The sequence below is a fragment of the Rattus norvegicus genome, chromosome 14 (assembly GCF_036323735.1).
Source record: "Rattus norvegicus strain BN/NHsdMcwi chromosome 14, GRCr8, whole genome shotgun sequence".
Lineage (NCBI taxonomy): Eukaryota > Metazoa > Chordata > Mammalia > Rodentia > Muridae > Rattus > Rattus norvegicus.
The window spans coordinates 24,724,632-24,744,785 of NC_086032.1; the positions used below are offsets into that span (position 1 = coordinate 24,724,632).

General features: G+C 38.8%; 1 non-coding gene across 1 annotated transcript; it reads left to right on the forward strand.

Moving 5' to 3' along the window:
• The first annotated feature begins 7,516 nt into the window (after nucleotides 1-7,516).
• LOC120096819 (small nucleolar RNA SNORA17) lies at nucleotides 7,517-7,645 on the forward strand. Its single transcript, XR_005493651.1, has one exon. It is a non-coding gene; the product is annotated as a small nucleolar RNA SNORA17 (small nucleolar RNA).
• The last annotated feature ends 12,509 nt before the right edge of the window (nucleotides 7,646-20,154 follow it).

The window sequence follows — 20,154 nt, forward strand, 5'->3', positions numbered from 1 at the left end:
CCTCCCCCCATTGCCGCCCTCCCCCCCATAGTCTAGTTAACTGGGGGTTCAGTCTTAGCAGGACTCAGGGCTTCCCCTTCCACTGGTGCTCTTACTAGGATATTCATTGCTACCTATGGAGTCAGAGTCCAGGGTCAGTCCATGTATAGTCTTTAGGTAGTGGCTTAGTCCCTGGAAGCTCTGGTTGCTTGACATTGTTGTACATATGGGGTCTCGAGCCCCTTCAAGCTCTTCCAGTTCTTTCTCTGATTCCTTCAACGGGGGACCTATTCTCAGTTCAGTGGTTTGCTGTTGGCATTCGCCTCTGTATTTGCTGTATTCTGGCTGTGTCTCTCAGGAGCGATCTACATCCGGCTCCTGTCAGCCTGCACTTCTTTGCTTCATCCATCTTGTCTAATTGGGTGGCTGTATATGTATGGGCCACATGTGGGGCAGGCTCTGAATGGGTGTTCCTTCAGTCTCTGCTTTAATCTTTGCCTCTCCCTTCCCTGCCAAGGGGATTCTTTTTCCTCATTTAAAGAAGGAGTGAAGCATTCACATTTTGATCATCCGTCTTGAGTTTCGTTTGTTCTAGGGATCTAGGGTAATTCAAGCATTTGGGCTAATAGCCACTTATCAATGAGTGCATACCATGTATGTCTTTCTGTGATTGGTTTGGCTCACGCAGGATGATATTTTCCAGTTCCAACCATTTGCCTACGAATTTCATAAACTCGTTGTTTTTGATAGCTGAGTAATATTCCATTGTGTAGATGTGCCACATTTTCTATATCCATTCCTCTGTTGAAGGGCATCTGGGTTCTTTCCAGTTTCTGGCTATTATAAATAAGGCTGCGATGAACATAGTGGAGCACGTGTCTCTTTTATATGTTGAGGCATCTTTTGGGTATATGCCCAAGAGAGGTATAGCTGGATCCTCAGGCAGTTCAATGTCCAATTTTCTGAGGAACCTCCAGACTGATTTCCAGAATGGTTTTACCAGTCTGCAATCCCACCAACAATGGAGGAGTGTTCCTCTTTCTCCACATCCTCGCCAGCATCTGCTGTCACCTGAGTTTTTGATCTTAGCCATTCTCACTGGTGTGAGGTGAAATCTCAGGGTTGTTTTGATTTGCATTTCCCTTATGACTAAAGATGTTGAACATTTCTTTAGGTGTTTCTCAGCCATTCGGCATTCCTCAGCTGTGAATTCTTTGTTTAGCTCTGAACCCCATTTTTTAATAGGGTTATTTGTTTCCCTGCGGCCTAACTTCTTGAGTTCTTTGTATATTTTGGATATAAGGCCTCTATCTGTTGTAGGATTGGTAAAGATCTTTTCCCAATCTGTTGGTTGCCGTTTTATCCTAACCACAGTGTCCTTTGCCTTACAGAAGCTTTGCAGTTTTATGAGATCCCATTTGTCAATTCTTGATCTTAGAGCGTAAGCCATTGGTGTTTTGTTCAGGAAATTTTTTCCAGTGCCCATGTGTTCCAGATGCTTCCCTAGTTTTTCTTCTATTAGTTTGAGTGTGTCTGGTTTGATGTGGAGGTCCTTGATCCACTTGGACTTAAGCTTTGTATAGGGTGATAAGCATGGATCGATCTGCATTCTTCTACATGTTGCCCTCCAGTTGAACCAGCACCATTTGCTGAAAATGCTATCTTTTTTCCATTGGATGGTTTTGGCTCCTTTGTCAAAAATCAAGTGACCATAGGTGTGTGGGTTCATTTCTGGGTCTTCAATTCTATTCCATTGGTCTATCTGTCTGTCTCTGTACCAATACCATGCAGTTTTTATCACTATTGCTCTGTAATACTGCTTGAGTTCAGGGATAGTGATTCCCCCTGAAGTCCTTTTATTGTTGAGGATAGCTTTAGCTATCCTGGGTTTTTTGTTATTCCAGATAAATTTGCAAATTGTTCTGTCTAACTCTTTGAAGAATTGGATTGGTATTTTGATGGGGATTGCATTGAATCTGTAGATTGCTTTTGGTAAAATGGCCATTTTTACTATATTAATCCTGCCAATCCATGAGCATGGGAGATCTTTCCATCTTCTGAGGTCTTCTTCAATTTCTTTCCTCAGTGTCTTGAAGTTCTTTTTTTTTTTTTTTTTTTGTTCTTTTTTTTTCGGAGCTGGGGACCGAACCCAGGGCCTTGCGCTTCCTAGGTAAGCGCTCTACCACTGAGCTAAATCCCCAGCCCCTTTGAAGTTCTTATTGTACAGATCTTTTACTTGCTTGGTTAAAGTCACACCGAGGAACTTTATATTATTTGGGTCTATTATGAAGGGTGTCGTTTCCCTAATTTCTTTCTCGGCTTGTTTCTCTTTTGTATAGAGGAGGGCAACTGATTTATTTGAGTTAATTTTATACCCAGCCACTTTGCTGAAGTTGTTTATCAGCTTTAGTAGTTCTCTGGTGGAACTTTTGGGATCACTTAAATATACTATCATATCATCTGCAAATAGTGATATTTTGACTTCTTCTTTTCTGATCTGTATCCCTCTGATCTCCTTTTGTTGTCTGATTGCTCTGGCTAGAACTTCAAGAACTATATTGAATAAGTAGGGAGAGAGTGGGCAGCCTTGTCTAGTCCTTGATTTTAGTGGGATTGCTTCAAGTTTGTCTCCATTTAGTTTAATGTTAGCAACTGGTTTGCTGTATATGGCTTTTACTATGTTTATGTATGGGCCTTGAATTCCTATTCTTTCCAGAACTTTTATCATAAATGGGTGTTGAATTTTGTCAAATGCTTTCTCAGCATCTAATGAAATGATCATGTGGTTCTGTTCTTTCAGTTTGTTTATATAATGGATCACGTTGATGGTTTTCCGTATATTAAACCATCCCTGCATGCCTGGGATGAAGCCTACTTGATCATGGTGGATGATTGTTTTGATGTGCTCTTGAATTCGGTTTGCCAGAATTTTATTGAGTATTTTTGCGTCGATATTCATAAGGGAAATTGGTCTGAAGTTCTCTTTCTTTGTTGTGTCTTTGTCTGGTTTAGGTATAAGAGTAATTGTGGCTTCGTAGAAGGTATTCGGTAGTGATCCATCTGTTTCAATTTTGTGGAATAGTTTGGTTAATATTGGTATGAGGTCTTCTATGAAGGTTTGATAGAATTCTGCACTAAACCCGTCTGGACCTGGGCTCAGTTTGGTTGGGAGACCTTTAATGACTGCTTCTATTTCCTTAGGAGTTATGGTGTTGTTTAACTGGTTTATCTGTTCCTGATTTAACTTGGGTACCTAGTATCTGTCTAGGAAATTGTCCATTTCCTGAAGATTTTCAAGTTTTGTTGAATATAGGTTTTTATAGTAAGATCTGATGATTTTTTGAATTTCCTCTGAATCTGTAGTTATGTCTCCCTTTTCATTTCTGATTTTGTTAATTTGGAAGCACTCTCTGTGTCCTCTCGTTAGTCTGGCTAAGGGTTTATCTATCTTGTTGATTTTCTCAAAGAACCAACTTTTGGTTCTGTTGATTCTTTCTATGGTCGTTTTTGTTTCTACTTGGTTGATTTCAGCTCTGAGTTTGATTATTTCCTGCCTTCTACTCCTCCTGGGTGTATTTGCTTCTTTTTGTTCTAGAGCTTTTAGGTGTGCTGTCAAGCTGCTGACATATGCTCTTTCCTGTTTCTTTCTGCAGGCACTCAGCTCTATGAGTTTTCCTCTTAGCACAGCTTTCATTGTGTCCTATAAGTTTGGGTATGTTGTATCTTCATTTTCATTAAATTCTAAAAAGTTTTTAATTTCTTTCTTTATTTCTTCCTTGACCAGGTTATCATTGAGTAGAGCATTGTTTAATTTCCACGTATATGTGGGCATTCTTCCCTGATTGTTATTGAAGACCAGTTTTAGGCCGTGGTGTTCTGATAGCACGCATGGGATTATTTCTATCTTTCTGTACCTGTTGAGGCCCGTTTTTTGACCAATTATATGGTCAATTTTGGAGAAAGTACCATGAGGAGCTGAGAAGAAGGTATATCCTTTTGCTTTAGGATAGAATGTTCTATAAATATCCGTTAAGTCCATTTGACTCATGACTTCTCTTAGTCTGTCAACATCACTGTTTAATTTCTGTTTCCATGATCTGTCCATTGATGAGAGAGGGGTGTTGAAATCTCCCACTATTATTGTGTGAGGTGCGATGTGTGTTTTGAGCTTTAGTAAGGTTTCTTTTACGTATGTAGGTGCCCTTGCATTTGGGGCATAGATATTTAGGATTGAGAGTTCATCTTGGTGGATTTTTCCTTTGATGAATATGAAGTGTCCTTCCTTATCTTTTTTGATGACTTTTAGTTGAAAATTGATTTTATTTGATATTAGAATGGCTACTCCAGCTTGTTTCTTCTGACCATTTGCTTGGAAAGTTGTTTTCCAGCCTTTCACTCTGAGGTAGTGTCTGTCTTTGTCTCTGAGGTGCGTTTCCTGTAGGCAGCAGAATGCAGGGTCCTCGTTGAGTATCCAGTTTGTTAATCTATTTCTTTTTATTGGGGAGTTGAGGCCATTGATGTTGAGAGATATTAAGGAATAGTGATTATTGCTTCCTATTATATTCATATTTGGATGTGAGGTTATGTTTGTGTGCTTTCATTCTCTTTGTTTTGTTGCCAAGACGATTAGTTTTTTGCTTCTTCTAGGGTATAGCTTGCCTCCTTATGTTGGGCTTTACCATTTATTATCCTTTGTAGTGCTGGATTTGTAGAAAGATATTGTGTAAATTTGGTTTTGTCATGGAATATCTTGGTTTCTCCATCTATGTTAATTGAGAGTTTTGCAGGATACAGTAACCTGGGCTGGCATTTGTGTTCTCTTAGGGTCTGTATGACATCAGTCCAGGATCTTCTGGCCTTCATAGTTTCTGGCGAAAAGCCTGGTGTGATTCTGATAGGTCTGCCTTTATATGTTACTTGACCTTTTTCCCTTACTGCTTTTAATATTCTTTCTTTATTTTGTGCGTTTGGTGTTTTGACTATTATGTGACTGGAGGTGTTTCTTTTCTGGTCCAATCTATTTGGAGTTCTGTAGGCTTCTTGTATGCCTATGCGTATCTCTTTTTTTAGGTTAGGGAAGTTTTCTTCTATGATTTTGTTGAAGATATTTACTGGTCCTTTGAGCTGGGAGTCTTCACTCTCTTCTATACCTATTATCCTTAGGTTTGATCTTCTCATTGAGTCCTGGATTTCCTGTATGTTTTGGACCAGTAGCTTTTTCCGCTTTACATTATCTTTGACAGTTGAGTCAATGATTTCTATGGAATCTTCTGCTCCTGAGATTCTCTCTTCCATCTCTTGTATTCTGTTGGTGAAGCCTTTATCTACAGCTCCTTGTCTCTTCTTTTGGTTTTCTATATCCAGGGTTGTTTCCATGTGTTCTTTCTTGATTGCTTCTATTTCCATTTTTAATTCCTTCAACTGTTTGATTGTGTTTTCCTGGAATTCTTTCAGGGATTTTTGTGATTCTTTCAGGGATTTTTGTGATTCCTCTCTGTAGGCTTCTACTTGTTTATTAATGTTTTCCTGTGTTTCCCTAAGGGAGTTCTTCACGTCTTTCTGGAAGTCCTCCAGCATCATGATCAAATATGATTTTGAAACTAGATCTTGCTTTTCTGGTGTGTTTGGATATTCCATGTTTGTTTTGGTGGGAGAATTGGGCTCCGATGATGCCATGTAGTCTTGGTTTCTGTTGCTTGGGTTCCTGCGCTTGCCTCTCGCCATCAGATTATCTCTAGTGTTACTTTGTTCTGCTACTTCTGACAGTGGCTAGACTGTCCTATAAGCCTGTGTGTCAGGACTGCTGTAGACCTGTTTTCCTCTCTTTCAGTCAGTTATGGGGACAGAGTGTTCTGCTTTCGGGCGTGTAGTTTTTCCTCTCTACAGGTCTTCAGCTGTTCCTGTGGGCCTGTGTCTTGAGTTCACCAGGCCGCTTTCTTGCAGCAGAAAAGTTGGTCGTACCTGTGGTCCCGAGGCTCAAGTTCGCTCGTGGGGTGCTGCCCACGGGCTCTCTGCAGTGGCAGCAACCAGGAAGATATGCACCGCCCCCTCTGGGAGCCTCAGTGCACCAGGGCTCCAGATGGCCCCCCGGTGTTTTCCTCTGGCGTCCGACATGTATGTGTAGAGAGCAGTCTCTTCTGGTTTCCCAGGCTTGTCTGCCTCTCTGAAGGTTTAGCTCTCCCTCCCAAGGGATTTGGGTGCAGAGAACTGTTTATCCGGTCTGTTTCCTTCAGGTTCCGGCGGTGTCTCAGGCAGGGGTCCTGCCGCTCCTGGGCCCTCCCCCACGGGAGCCCAGAGGCCTTATACAGTTTCCTCTTGGGCCAGGGATGTGGGCAGGGGTGGGCAGTGTTGGTGGTCTCTTCCGCTCTGCAGCCTCAGGAGTGCCCACCTGACCAGGCAGTGAGGTCTCTTTCCCACGGGGTCTGGGAGCAGAGAGCTGCTGCAGGCCGGGATCCGAGGGTGTGGGACTTCCGGTAAACACAGGAAGTGCCCGGTCCTAGAGGAATTCCTCCTCCGTGTGTCCCGAGCTCACCAGGCTGCTTTCTTGCAGCAGAAAGGTTGGTCTTACCTGTGATCCCGAGGCTCAAGTTCACTCGTGGGGTGCTGCCCACGGGCTCTCTATGTCTTTATATTTCAAATGTTATCTTCTTTTCTGGTTCCCCCCTCTCCTACTCCCCCTTTCCCCTGCTTCTATGAGGATGCTCCCCCTACCACCCACCCACTCCCACCTCAACACCTTGGTATCCCCCTACACTGGGGAAACAAGCCTTCACAGGACTAAGAGCTTCTCCTCCTATTGATGCCAGACAATGCCATCCTCTGCTACATATGTGACTGGAGCCATAGGTCCCCTCATGTGTACTCTTTGGTTGGCAGTTTAGTCCCTGGGAGCCCTGGGGAGTCTGGTTGGTTGATATTGTTGTTCTTCCTATGGGGTTGCAAGGTTATTTGGTGCTCTAGTCTAACTTCTTGAGTTCTATGTATATATTGTATAATAGCTCTCCTTAGGATGTAGGGTTGGTAAAGATCTTGTATGAGAAGAGGTTATTTATTTGGAAGTTTTACATGATATCCAATGAATAGAATTTACCTTTTAAAATTATTATCTAAATATTTTCTTTAATAGAAGTATTTGTCATTAATATACATATAGTTATATAAATATATATAAAACTAAATTTCACTTTTAATACCATACTCTCTTTTTAAAATACATTTATTGGCTATTTTGGCAAATGACTGTTACTGTAATGTATACTTTTCAATGTTCTATGCTTTCAGTGTTCACTGAAGTTTGAAGTATCAAGAGAAGTTACATAGAAAGTATTTTCAATTGTGTGACTAGAAATCATTGAGTAAAACCCAAAAGAGATACTAACACGATGAATGGTTAGTACCAAAACTTGAGCTTCACAATATTAGGGGGATGATGGACTGATTGTGCAGTTTATTTTTCTCTAGGCAACTTTACATTTCTGCAGTAATAATTCTGGACGGAAAATTTACATATTAGAAGTTGTCTTAAGGAAGTAATCTAAGGGCCACTAGAGGATTACACATATGACTGCTGTGTCACATGTGTCAGTAGGTGGCAAAGAGTAGACAGGCTATGTCTATGCTCAATGTTCTGAGTTACCAACATCTGAATGATTAATACTGTGATATTCCCTTTTAAAAAGGAAGCCTGAGACAATCACCAGTATGGTACAAGGAGGCTCAGACAAGGAGGTAGCCTGAGATGGCCACCAGTTGGTGCCAGGCAGGCATGGATGGACTGTCAGTATGGGAAGTAAGCTGGAGACTAGAAGAACCCAACATGGAACTTGGGTGGGAGTGAGCCTGAAACGGATTACTCTTCCTATCAAGGGGTCACTTGGATAGTCAGGTGGAAGACCTAGCCCAAGTAGACTACTAATCATGGTGCCAGAAAAAAGAGCTAGCCTGAGAGGACCACAAGTCCCCCCTCTGTAGAGGCATGCAGACCATGCCTGAAATGACTACTTCCCAGTGTTTTAGGGCACAGTCTTGGATGGCATAGAACTCCTTAGACCATGTCTGAGATGACCCCAGACTCTGAGTGATCACTGGCACCACTAAGAGGAGCAAGTAGGTTGTGGCGAAATGGAAGAGAGAAACGGAAGAATATAGACACAATGAAGAGAGACAAAAGTAGAGACTTGAGGAAGTGAAGAACAGGTAGACAAGAATAGTGTTGTGATGTCACCTGAGACAGTGATTTGTTCCTGGTCTAAGCCTCTTCCAGGGACTGCATCTGGGTCCATAGTTTTGCAGCAGCAGAGGTCCATTACCACTGAAGGCCACCCAAGTTTTCCTGGTTTGGACTGCCAGCCAGAAACATGTTGATACCTACAACCTGTGCAGGACAGGACCCATTTATCGCCTGAGCATCCCGGGAGAGCTGGCCCTGGGGGCATGAGACCACAAGAGGTGACCCTACCACTTTCCTGCCCTAGGCAGACATGGGCAAGAGAGAAATTTTCGCTCCCTATCCCTTGTCACCTTTGGCAGGCAGGAAAGCAGGCTTCTAAGTCAACAGAGTGGAGAGCTGATCCTTCATCTCACCGCTCAGCTGATGAAGCACTCTGGAGAGCAGGCCTAGTATCTAGCCTGAGCAACATAGCAGGCTGTCGTGAGCCAGACCCTGAGGGCATGAGTGTGGGATGTCCAGACAAGTCTATTGTCTGCTGAGTGGTGGCTTATCTAAGGGAGAGATATCCTTTTCTTCTCACTCATCTTTTGCTATTTATGAAGAATTAAGAGCTGGCTTCCAGGTCACAAAAGAGGGAGAACACTCCATGTCTCTCACCAGCTGCAATACTTGGGTGGCGCACCCTGCACCTTGCCTGAGCAGCAGGGTAGTAGAGCTGGCCGTGGTTGTGGGTAGTGCCAGTGAGTTATCCCTGAGAGAGTAAGAGCTGACAAGCTCAGGTATCACTCAGGTACAGATCCAGACATTTGAATTGGCCTATTCAATTTATGAACTGCTGGAGTGCATGAAGAAGCCAGTCCTGCAGATACAAAACAACAGGATCTCCATGACACAAGGCAATAACAGGATAGCTAAGGTTCAGTTATTGAAGGAGTAGTAGAAGATAGAGACCTCATACCAAACCAATGAGTCATTACAATGAACATTTGCAAGTAAAGAAATGTGAAAAAAAAGGCATATTGTGGGACAGACTGTGACACACTACAGCTTTCAAAATGAGACTTTTTTCTTTGTTAGAGGGATTATAAGAGTGGGGCAGGTATGAAGGGAGGTGTAGATGAATGGGATTGGAGTATATGATATGAAATTCACAAAGTACTAATAAAATGTAAAAAATAACAATACTTGAAAAAATAGAGCTTACTCTATGTTGTCCTTTGGTAATAAACACTCAATAACACAATCCAATTTAAGGGTAGAAGGTGATAACTGACATCTAACGATAATTACAGTAAAACCTAAAGCATACAAAAAAGACCCCCTTCTAAAATTAGTATCGATTTTAAAAGGATACCTGCCTTTAACTAAGACTATTGTAAAATACAAGATTATTCAGTGAAACTAATCCCATGTTTCTTTTATATGAGGACAAATCCAAAATCAATTTCGTCTTAACAGAATTGACTTGAGGTCAGGGTTCCATATAAATCCCGAATGGACAGTTAAGATAGCAAAGTACATTAGCAACAGTCTTAAGAGAGATTGACAGTTGCTATGTGGAAAGTACAAGATTGATCAAAGTCCTTGCTCTGATAATTATTCATTTAGGTCTAAGAGATTTCAAAGGAAATTTCTCATTTTGTTCTATTTGTAAATCATCTCCATTGCTGTAAATTTCAGGTTTCCTAGCACATCTTACATTATTTTTCTATCTGTAATTTCCCAGAAACAAAAAGCCTTGAAAAAGTAGAATCTAATTATCTGAAAAATTCACCAGAAAACAAACAAATTAAATTTGGTTAATATTATGGAATATTATTTTGAAGAGAGTCTCTGAGTAAATTTGTGAAAGAGTAAGGAAGTTTCAATTTGGCAAGTTGAATGTAGTTTGCATTCATTTTTGAAATTATTTTATTCCTGGCTTATGGCTCAGCAGGGTAAGATACAGTTGTCACCAAATGGTAGGACCTAAGTTTGATTTCTGGGACCCATATTGTAGAAGGAGGGAACAAACTTCTGCTAGTTTTCTTTTGACACACAGAAAATGTTGTCACATACACATGCGCACACACACACACACACACACACACAAACACACACACACACACACATGCACCACACCTTTAATTGATATTTATCAAGTTTTAATCCTAAGTGTATAGAAGTTTTGCTAAGGATTTAGCTCTATAGCTGAATGCTTGTGAAACCTGGAGCGAGTGCAATATCCTATGTTCAGGATATAACAGATGAAATAAGACCTTTGGTTGGAATTCTTGCTAATGTTAGTGATGATTTTCACAGGGCTTGTGCAACACTTTACATTTATTAGTGTTTCCGAGTGAGTGAGTCCCCTTAAAAGCCGTCTCGGTGTGAGCAAATGTGGACGGTACGCATCAGATATAGACTTTCTAAGCGTTGGCAAGTAAAATTCTGAAAAAATCTTACTCTGGCAAGACTAAATACTCAACTGGAAGAAGACTCATATGCCGTTTCATTAATCTTCTGTATTTAGACACATTCGTTTCCAGGTTGAAATGCTTTAAGAGACTGGATTTATAGAAGGGGGAAGTTTAATACGTTAGGGAAAGCCTGGAAAACAGCAGCAGAATTCTGGCTCCGACAAGGGTCCCTTCGTTTGTATCTCTTCATGAACGTGGCATCCATCTCAGGAGAGCAGTAAGTCACGTGAAGTAAAAGAAGCTTTTGAGATTGGGCAGAACCAGATGCAGGCTTTCACAACAATTACTTGACAAGTAGTCAGGAGAAATCTAATCTGTCTTGAAGGTAGTAGCGTCAGTGGTCCAAGGACATTCCCCCAGACTCTATTACAGTCTTTTTGTCCTGTCTTCTGGATGTTCCCTTCGACATAGTTGTGAGTTGTGTTGAAAATGAAGCTGAGTAAGAGTAAGGTAAGAGTCACACAGTTGGTTAGCCAATTTACAGTGGTGAGCTCTGAAATCATTGACACATGAACATAGACACATATCATTATACAAAAGGACCAAGGATGGAGTGAGTGTATGTGTGCGTGCGTGTGTGTGTGTGTGTGTGTGTGTGTGTGTGTGTGTGTGTGTGTGTGTCTGAGTGTGTGTGTTATGTACACCAAAATTATGAGGTCATGAATTTAAGAAGAGGCAAGGAAGAGTATATGACATGGGTCAGGGAGAGGAAAGGGAAAAAGGAAAATGATATAACTATATTTTAATTTCAAACAATAAAATTAATTTTAAAAACTTCACCTATTAAAGATTATATTAACTCTGATGTTACAATAGCAGAGACCAAGTCTTAACATGCAATCCTTTAAAAACTATCTACATCTTGGGGTTGGAGTGATGGCCAAGCAGGGATTGAGTGTACTATTTGTACTTTGAGAATATTGGTTTCCATTCCCAGCGCATATGTATTAGCTGACTATGATCAGTTGAGGCTCTCCTACTCCAACATCTGTTGCTCTCTTCTAGTGTCTGAGGAAACTGCCTTTAATTAACACACATGCTTCCATATAGGCAAAATACCCATATACATAATGTTTAAAAAGTTACAAGCCTAAGTAGCATTTAATGATTATGGAATCATGTTAAAGTAAAAATGATAATGTCCAATGTGTCCAAATATGCCTTAAAACTTTATGGCAGGACTTTATGATGCAGCCAAAGGCTACTTAGAAGGTAGTTCTTTCCTTTTTAATTTCATTTTTTTTCTTTATCCATTTTTAATTTTGAGATTTGCTTCAACTCTATAGCTCTGGTTTTTCTGGAACTAATTGTGTAAACTAAGCTAGCCTCAAACACAGAACCCCCTGTCTTGCCTTGTTTTAAAAGAAAGGTATTTGCTTGCTTGTTTGTATTTTTTTTTCGAGACAGGGTCTCCTTTTGTACCCTTGGCTTATCTGGCAGTAACTGGGTAGAACAGGCTATGCAGATATTACCCTGCCTCTAGGTGTGAGCTACTGAGCCTCAAAGAAGGTAAATACTTATATATGACATTTTGGAGGTAATATGGTAATATCATCACATTACCTAAGGATCCCTTATCAAATGACCTAATGAAAACTAAGAATTTAATATTGGTCACTCCCACAATGTGTTTACAAAATCTCTACTCAACAAATATTGTTTAAAATATTAGTACATAAAGAAATTTTCCTTAGAAGTGGAAAGGTTGGTGGTCCAGAGCATGGGTTACTATTCAGCAAAATTTTTGATTTCTAACATCAAAATGGCAGCTCACAAACTGCTATAACACCAGTTCCAGGGGATATGATGCCTTCTTCTGGCCTCTATGAGAACCAGGCCCAGACATGGAACATAGGTACAGGCAGGCAAAACACCCATGCACATAAAATAAAAACTTAAAAACAAAACTTCTCTATAACAAGCTTAAGCATTCCTTAGGTTTTATCCAGGAAATTATTTGTTAATAATCAATGCTCCTAAGAATTGAGACTCATATCATAAGTAAGATAGCTTAGTGTAAATCTAACCAAGAAAATGAAAGATCTGTATGACAAGAATTTCATGTCCCCGAAGAAAGAAATTGAAGAATATATCAGAAGATGGAAAGCTCTCCCGTGCTCATGAATTGGTAGGGTCATCAAAGTGAAAATGGCCATCTTATTGGAAGCAATCTACAGATTCAATGCAATCCCCATCAAAATTCCAACAGAATTTTTACAGACATTAAAAGAAAAATTATCAACTTCATCTGAAAAAAAAAAACAAAAACAAAATTAAGGATAGCTAAAACAACCCTGAAAAATAGATCTTCAGGAGTAATCACCATTTCTGACCTCAAACTGTATTACAGCAAAATAGTGGTAAAAAATATCTGTATGGTATTGGTACAGAAATAGACATTTTGATCAATAGAATCAAGTCAAAGATCCATAAATAAACCTACACACCTACAGACATTTGATTTTTGATAAAGAAGCCAAAACCATGCAATGAAAAAATGAAAGCACTTTCAACAAATGGTGCTGGACTTATTAAATGTTTACATGTCAAAGAGTGAAACTTGATCCATACTTATCACCCTACACAAAACCCAAGTTTGAGTGGATTAAGGATCAACCTAAAAGAGGATGCACTAAATTTCATGGAAGAGAAAATGGGAAAGACCCTTGAACACACTGGTGTAGGAGACAAGCTCCTGAACAGAATACCAATGGCTCAGGATCTAAAATTAACAATTGACAAGTGGGACCTCATAAAGTTTCTGTAAGACAAAAGACACTGTCAATAAGACAAATTGACAGTTCACAGGTTGAGAAAAGAACTTCACCAACCCTACATTTAACAAAGGGCTAATATCCAAAATTTGCAAAGAATTCTAGAAGTTAGACACGGTCAAAACAAATAACCCAATTAAAAAAATTAGGGTACAGAACTAAACAGAATTATCATCAAAGACTGTATAATGGCTAAGAAGCACTTAGAGAGGTTTCAAAGTCTTCAGTCATCAGGGAAATACAAATCAAAACAACTGAAGTTCTGCCTTATACTCAAAAACTCAAGAAATAGCACCTACTGGAGAGGATGTGGTGTGAGAGGAACATGTCTTTATTGCTGGTGGGAGTGCAAACTTGTACAACCAATTTTGACATCAATTTCTCAGAAAATTGGAAATAGTTCTACTCCAAGACCCAGCTATACATTCCTGGACATATACCGAAAAAATGCTCCAATCACCCACAGATACATGCATATCATACTTTGTAATTCTCACAAAACCTCGGCGTCAAGGTCACTTGGCAGTGCTCGATGATTCTGATTCAAAATATAGAATTACAATTTGTAGCTCTCATTAATAAAACTGGAAAGGCTGCAGGAAACCAGCCTAAATCATTTACACCGGGACCAGTGTTTAATTAATGTTAGATACTTTCTCGGTTTAAACACTGATATATTAGCTTGCCGAAGCTTTATTTTTCATTACTAATGCCCCAGACTGATTAGCTTGTTCTATGATCTGTGTAATCAATTGTTTATCATGAACTGAGTCAACAGCTGTAGAGCACAGTTGGAGATAACCTAGGAGCTAATGAAGTCATAATGTTGGGGAGAAAGAATAATACCAGGAATCCAGATGACTAAAATATAACTCACGCAAGGTAAGTCTAAAGGTGTCTCTCGTGTACTACTTCTGATATATTATAATGAAAGAGCTGTAGCCCACTGGCCCTAAGGTACAAATGTAGGCACAACTTTGTAGGAAATGATTATCTGTGGGCACAAGTGGAAATCTAAGGGTCTGATTTTTATAGTAAACAGTGTTAATCATCGGCTTTCAGTACAAAATATGATGCTGTTCAGACATTTTCATTTGCAGCTTTAATTGTGCACACTTGACCTAGCTAACTTTATTACTTTGTTAATGAAATAAAATTCTTGCTCTATTTTTAATGCATATCTTTAAAATGTCTATTTAAATAAATGTGTTTAATATATGAATCTTCCCTAAATTAAGTCGTATTAATTGTATATTAGGAACACGGTCGAAAATGCTTGACATGGGCAGAATGATTCATCTGTGCATGCAATATTTATTTCCTATTTTTGTTAAATTTAATTATTCTGTTATGTTTGACATCTAAGTAGATTAAACCTCAGAAAATCATTTTTGCATAGAATTTAAAACACAGTGGTTTTCAAAAACAGTTGTCATAGACTAAAAAATGTGATTAAATTTTCACCATGATACGTTTTTTGGGGGAAGGAGAAGATGGGGGACATTTCTAAGTGATCATTCCAATAACATCTGTGTTTCATGTGCGTTCCCTCCTCAGCCATTGCTTCTAGAACTTCACTTGTGACAGGTATCTAAATGCAAATCAGATACATTTCATTTTATTATATTTTCTTCTAAACAGTAGTAGTTTAATTAATTGAGTCTTCCATTTTTCTTCCTTGATACAATTTTAATGACTTGGAGAGAGAATATAAAGATAATTTATATAGAATGATTGATATTATTAGCTTTAACAGATTCATTTAAGAAAATTAATAATATGTCTTTGTGAACAGTTCATTGACTGTGTCCGCCATAACAATTCATTATCTTAGCAGAAATAAGAAAATGAGATCAGAATATGGATGTGCAATATGTACAGCTATTGAAGAAAAGCAAGCAGTGATGTGCTTCCAAGCTTCCTCTCTTCTTCTTTTGATTGGCTAATAGTTATCATCTGTCTGTCTGTCTATCTATCTATCTATCTATCTATCTATCTATCTATCTATCTATCTAAACCCATCATTATTTACCTGTATATCATATATTTACATCTTCTTTTATGGATATATTTAAACATCTTCCTCAAAAAGTTAGGAACATGTTTATCTTTTCAGTAATTATGCTTTTACTTTGAAATGATATGTAATATAAGACCATCTTAGTTTTGGTATCCATTTCGTCTAGGGCTGTATGATCATACAGCATTATTACCTAAGCATTTACAAATTCATTACTCTATTCAAAATAATATTTTTCTGTATTTTATTACAGTTATATTTTAAACATTACAATATAATTCTATTTTAGTGGTAGCAAGTGAATAAGGTAAAAACATAATAAGAAAGAGGAGTCTGCACAATTCTTCAAACAGCAAGAAGAAATTATTGAATTTCCTTACAGGAAGTATAATCTGATTTTGTTATGGATGGAATCTGAGCCATCCCAAGGCTCAAGAGTTAAAGGTTTATTTGGAAACTAACAGGAATTTGGCCAGAGACTGTCTCCCAGTTGGCTATGCTCTAATTCATTAATGTATTCATAGTTTCTTAATATGTTCTTATATTTCAGATCATTTAAAAAAAAGATAATTGCTGAAAAGATAAATATGCCCCTAACTTTTTAGGGGAAATGTTTAAATATACTCATAAAAGAAGATGTAAATATATGGTAGACAGGTAAATAATGATGGTTTAGATAGATAGATAGATAGATAGATAGATAGATAGATAGATAGATAGATAGATAGATAGACTGACAGACAGACAGACAGACAGACAGACAGACTTGACTAGGAGGAAAAAGAAATTAAAGGGAAAGCCTTAGTTGGTGGCAGTAAGTTATGCTGGAGTGACCTGGACGACTGCCTGTCTCGAGCCCCTTCCTCTTTATCTCTGTATATCAGGGTCAGTGAAGGGAAATGGAGTTTTTTTTTTCTTTTTCATCGTGCTTTATTGTTCTATTACAAAGCATACAAAATCATGGGTCAAGCATTAATTCAGGAGCATGACTGATTCAAGGTAGTTGTATCACCCAGATCACCCTAGCATGAGTGATGACTCATGAAAGCTTCGTCTCGGTAGCTCTCTGCAAAACTCACAAACTTTTTGGCCCAGTGAAGAGTTTCCTGCCTTTTTAACCGTGTGATGCTTCTAAGTTTCAGGAGTTTCTGAGCCTTATAAATTTTATTTCCCACATTTTATGGATTGTTTTCTTGCATCCACGAAGAACTGTTTCAATTTGTTGAAAATAACTACACAACAGATAACACAGAGATGTTCCTTCATTTTCCCTTCTATTACTTATATCTAAATGCACACACACACACACACACACACACACACACACACACACACACACACACTTCTTGTTATGTAAGAATCTCAACTCCATGAGAATAGGAGAAACTGTCATTCAATTGTGCAGAACAGTACTTGGAATAAACTGAGTACACCATTCAGATTCCATAGAACAATAAATGAGTACGTGAGTTGTTAAGAGCTGTTTTCTATCACAGAGTTATAATGACAGATTTAAAAAGCTTTAGTGATGTCTATCGTGAGACAGTAGTCTACAACACATCCTAGTCTATACCCTAGAAAAACTTCTACAGTGATTGGTTTAGTTTTTGAGATGAAGAACTTTTGGTCAGAAGTGACATGGGGTAGCATCTCAAGTACATATTGGTCCCTGAGTAGCTGCCTGAGTTTATCAACAACACGCATGAGCTGTAGTGGTCCCAAATGCAGTGAATCACTGCCAGCCCTCTTATATGCCATAGAAGTCCCCCGAAAGAGTGAGGAAATGGAAATGGAGTTTTTGAACATGGTCCCTGTGTTGATAAGCTGTCACGTGGCAGGGTACAGCTGTCAGTTGAGCAGGATCTGAAATAGAAATCCCATGAAGCAAAAATAAGTCATTTTTAAAGAGGAGTCAGGTAGTTTGCCACAGCCTCTCAAAACTAGCTAGAATAAGAGATACACCAAAAAAAAATGCAAAAACAATTGTAACATTATGTCTTTCAAAAGAGTTGCTAGTTTATTGGTGGAGATCAAAGTAGCAACACGTAACTGCAGTGCAGTCTGGTAACTGATCATTACTGATCATTATGGAGGTGAAATTAAAAAAAAATAAACTGAAAGGTACCAAATTTTGGACTCATATGAATGAGGAGAGAAAAAGATGAGGGATTTTATATACAGAGATTCCTTAGTTTCCCACAATTTACTTTTTCCTAAAAATTGGGTTTAGTAGGCCTTTGACACATGAGGCCATTTTGATATAACTTGCAACATCAACATTCAACATTTCTCTTTAATGTCATTCCTTTACGTTTTTGTTTATTCCTAAGTTCAGACTTTTACTTTTCTTATCATTATCATTCTAGTAATGTATCAGTATTTCTTACTCAGTTTCTCTTCTTCATTGGATCTCTACATTAGTAGTTTCCCCGCTCTTTAGAAATTTGTAGGGGTTGGGGATTTAGCTCAGTGGTAGAGCGCTTACCTAGAAATTTGTATCAGCCCAATATAATCAGGAGTACTAAAAACTATACAAACTTACTATATCTAGCTTTGTATATTGTTGCAATATCTTTCTCCATCATGGGTAGGCAAAATTGTTTGATTCTATCATTCTTATTTATTTTAGCTTTCTAAGATAATTTTTAATGGTCTACTGTTTGAACAAAAAGAAACAATTAGCTTTATTACTTTTATACCTATTGACTTGATTGTTCAGATATGTATAGATTTTGTTTTCCTTCCAAATTGAAAGAACTTTATATTTTATCACCAATCTTCATTATAGCATGTGCAAGCTTTTATGTTGATTATTTGCATTTATCCTACTATTGGTGTTTTCAATTTCTATTTGATAGTCTTAGGGATTTAAACATTTAAGACTTTATATCCTGGCTGACAAATTCTTGTCAGTGACATAATTGATCTCCTGGAAAATTCTTAAAGGAGTAAAATTATTATGTTGTTCAATTATTTTCCTTTGTTTTTCCTGTTTCTCAATTCTTTAGAAGTTGTTCACATTTAAGATAAATTGAAGATAGGTTGGGTTCCTAACCATAGGTATCACTTGGGGAACAGACAACTTGTCACATTTTTGAAAAAAGTCTTTAAAAGCAGCTGGTCTATAAGTCATTGACTTCATTTATTGAAGGAACGTCGAAGAGAAGAAAAAGAACGGAAGTAATTTTGTCTAGATGAACTCTAATACAACAAAAGACATGACGTTTTGTAGAGATAGTAAACTAACTAGGAAATATTCTAGCACTGTCTCTCTACAGTGAATAATAAAGGCAGACATATAAAGCATGTCTCTTTAGAGAATGCCATGTAAGCTATCCATATGGGGCAACGAGAATTTATTGTAAGCCAAATGCTCCCTCTGTGTGAATAAGCCAACACACTGCACACAGTGCCCTCATCCGTTCTTTCCATTTGTCATAGAGAAATGTAGGGAGAGCATGTGGTGCTGCTCTTGATAACTCATTCATCTAGTGCTTCGTCTTTGCTTTATGATGAATTATAGTGAGACATTTGTCTAGGAAGCCTTGGCGTAACACACATCATGCAATGTGTAGGATTCTAAATTGGATATCTGATTCTGAATTAACTTGCTGGATTTACAACATTGCAGAATCTAAGCATAACAAGTATGAATATTTTTCTTTTCAGTCTCTGAAATTTTTTATTGGATTTTTTATACACATTTCAAATATTATTCCCTTTCCCGGTTCCGCATCCATAAGCCCCCTATTCCATCCCTCTCCCACTTCTTCTATAAGGGTGTTCCCCCTTACCAACCACCCCCTCCCTTCACATCTCCCTGCCCTGACATTCCCATATACTGGGGGGCTGGCGGTGTCCAGCCTTGGCAGGACCAAGGGCTTCTACTCCTATTGGTGCCCAACATGGCCATCCTCTGCTACATATGCAGCTGGAGTCATGGGTCTGTCCATGTGTAGTCTTCGGGTAGTGGTTTAGTCTCTGGTTGCTCTGCTTGGTTGGCATTGTTGTTCATATGGGGTTGCAGGCCCCTTCAGCTCCTTCAATCTTTTTTCTAACTCCTCCAACAGGGACCCCATTCTTAATTCAATTGTTCAATGCTAGTATTCGCCTCTGTATTTCTTACACTCTGGCTGGGCCTATCAGGAGGCAGCTATATCAGGCCCCTGTCAGCATGCACTTCTTAGCTTCATCAACATCGTCTGGGTATGGTGGCTGTATATATACATATGGGCTGGATCCACGGGGCAGGCTATGAATGGCCATTCCTTCACTCTCTGCTACAAACTTTGTCTTCATATTTCCTCCTATAAATAATTTTATTCCACCTTTTAAGAAGGACAGAAGTATGCGCACTTTGGTCATCCTGCTTCTTGGGCTTCATGTGGTATATGGATTTTATCTTGGGTAATTTGAGCTTTGGGCTAATATCCACTTATCAGTGAGTGCATACCATGTGTGGGTCTGTGTGTGTGTGAGTGTGTGTGTGTGTGTGTGAGAGAGAGAGGGGGGGGGCGGATTGGGTTACCTCACTCAGGTTGATATTTTCTAGTTCCACCTATTTGCCTATAAATATCATGATTCATTGTTTTTGATAGCTGAGTAGTACTCCATTGTGTAGATGTACCACATTTTCTGTATCCATTCCTCTGTTGAAGGACATCTGGGTTGTTTCCAGTTTCTGGCTATTATTTTTTCCCCATCTTTATTAACTTGGGTATTTCTTATTTACATTTCGAATGTTATTCTCTT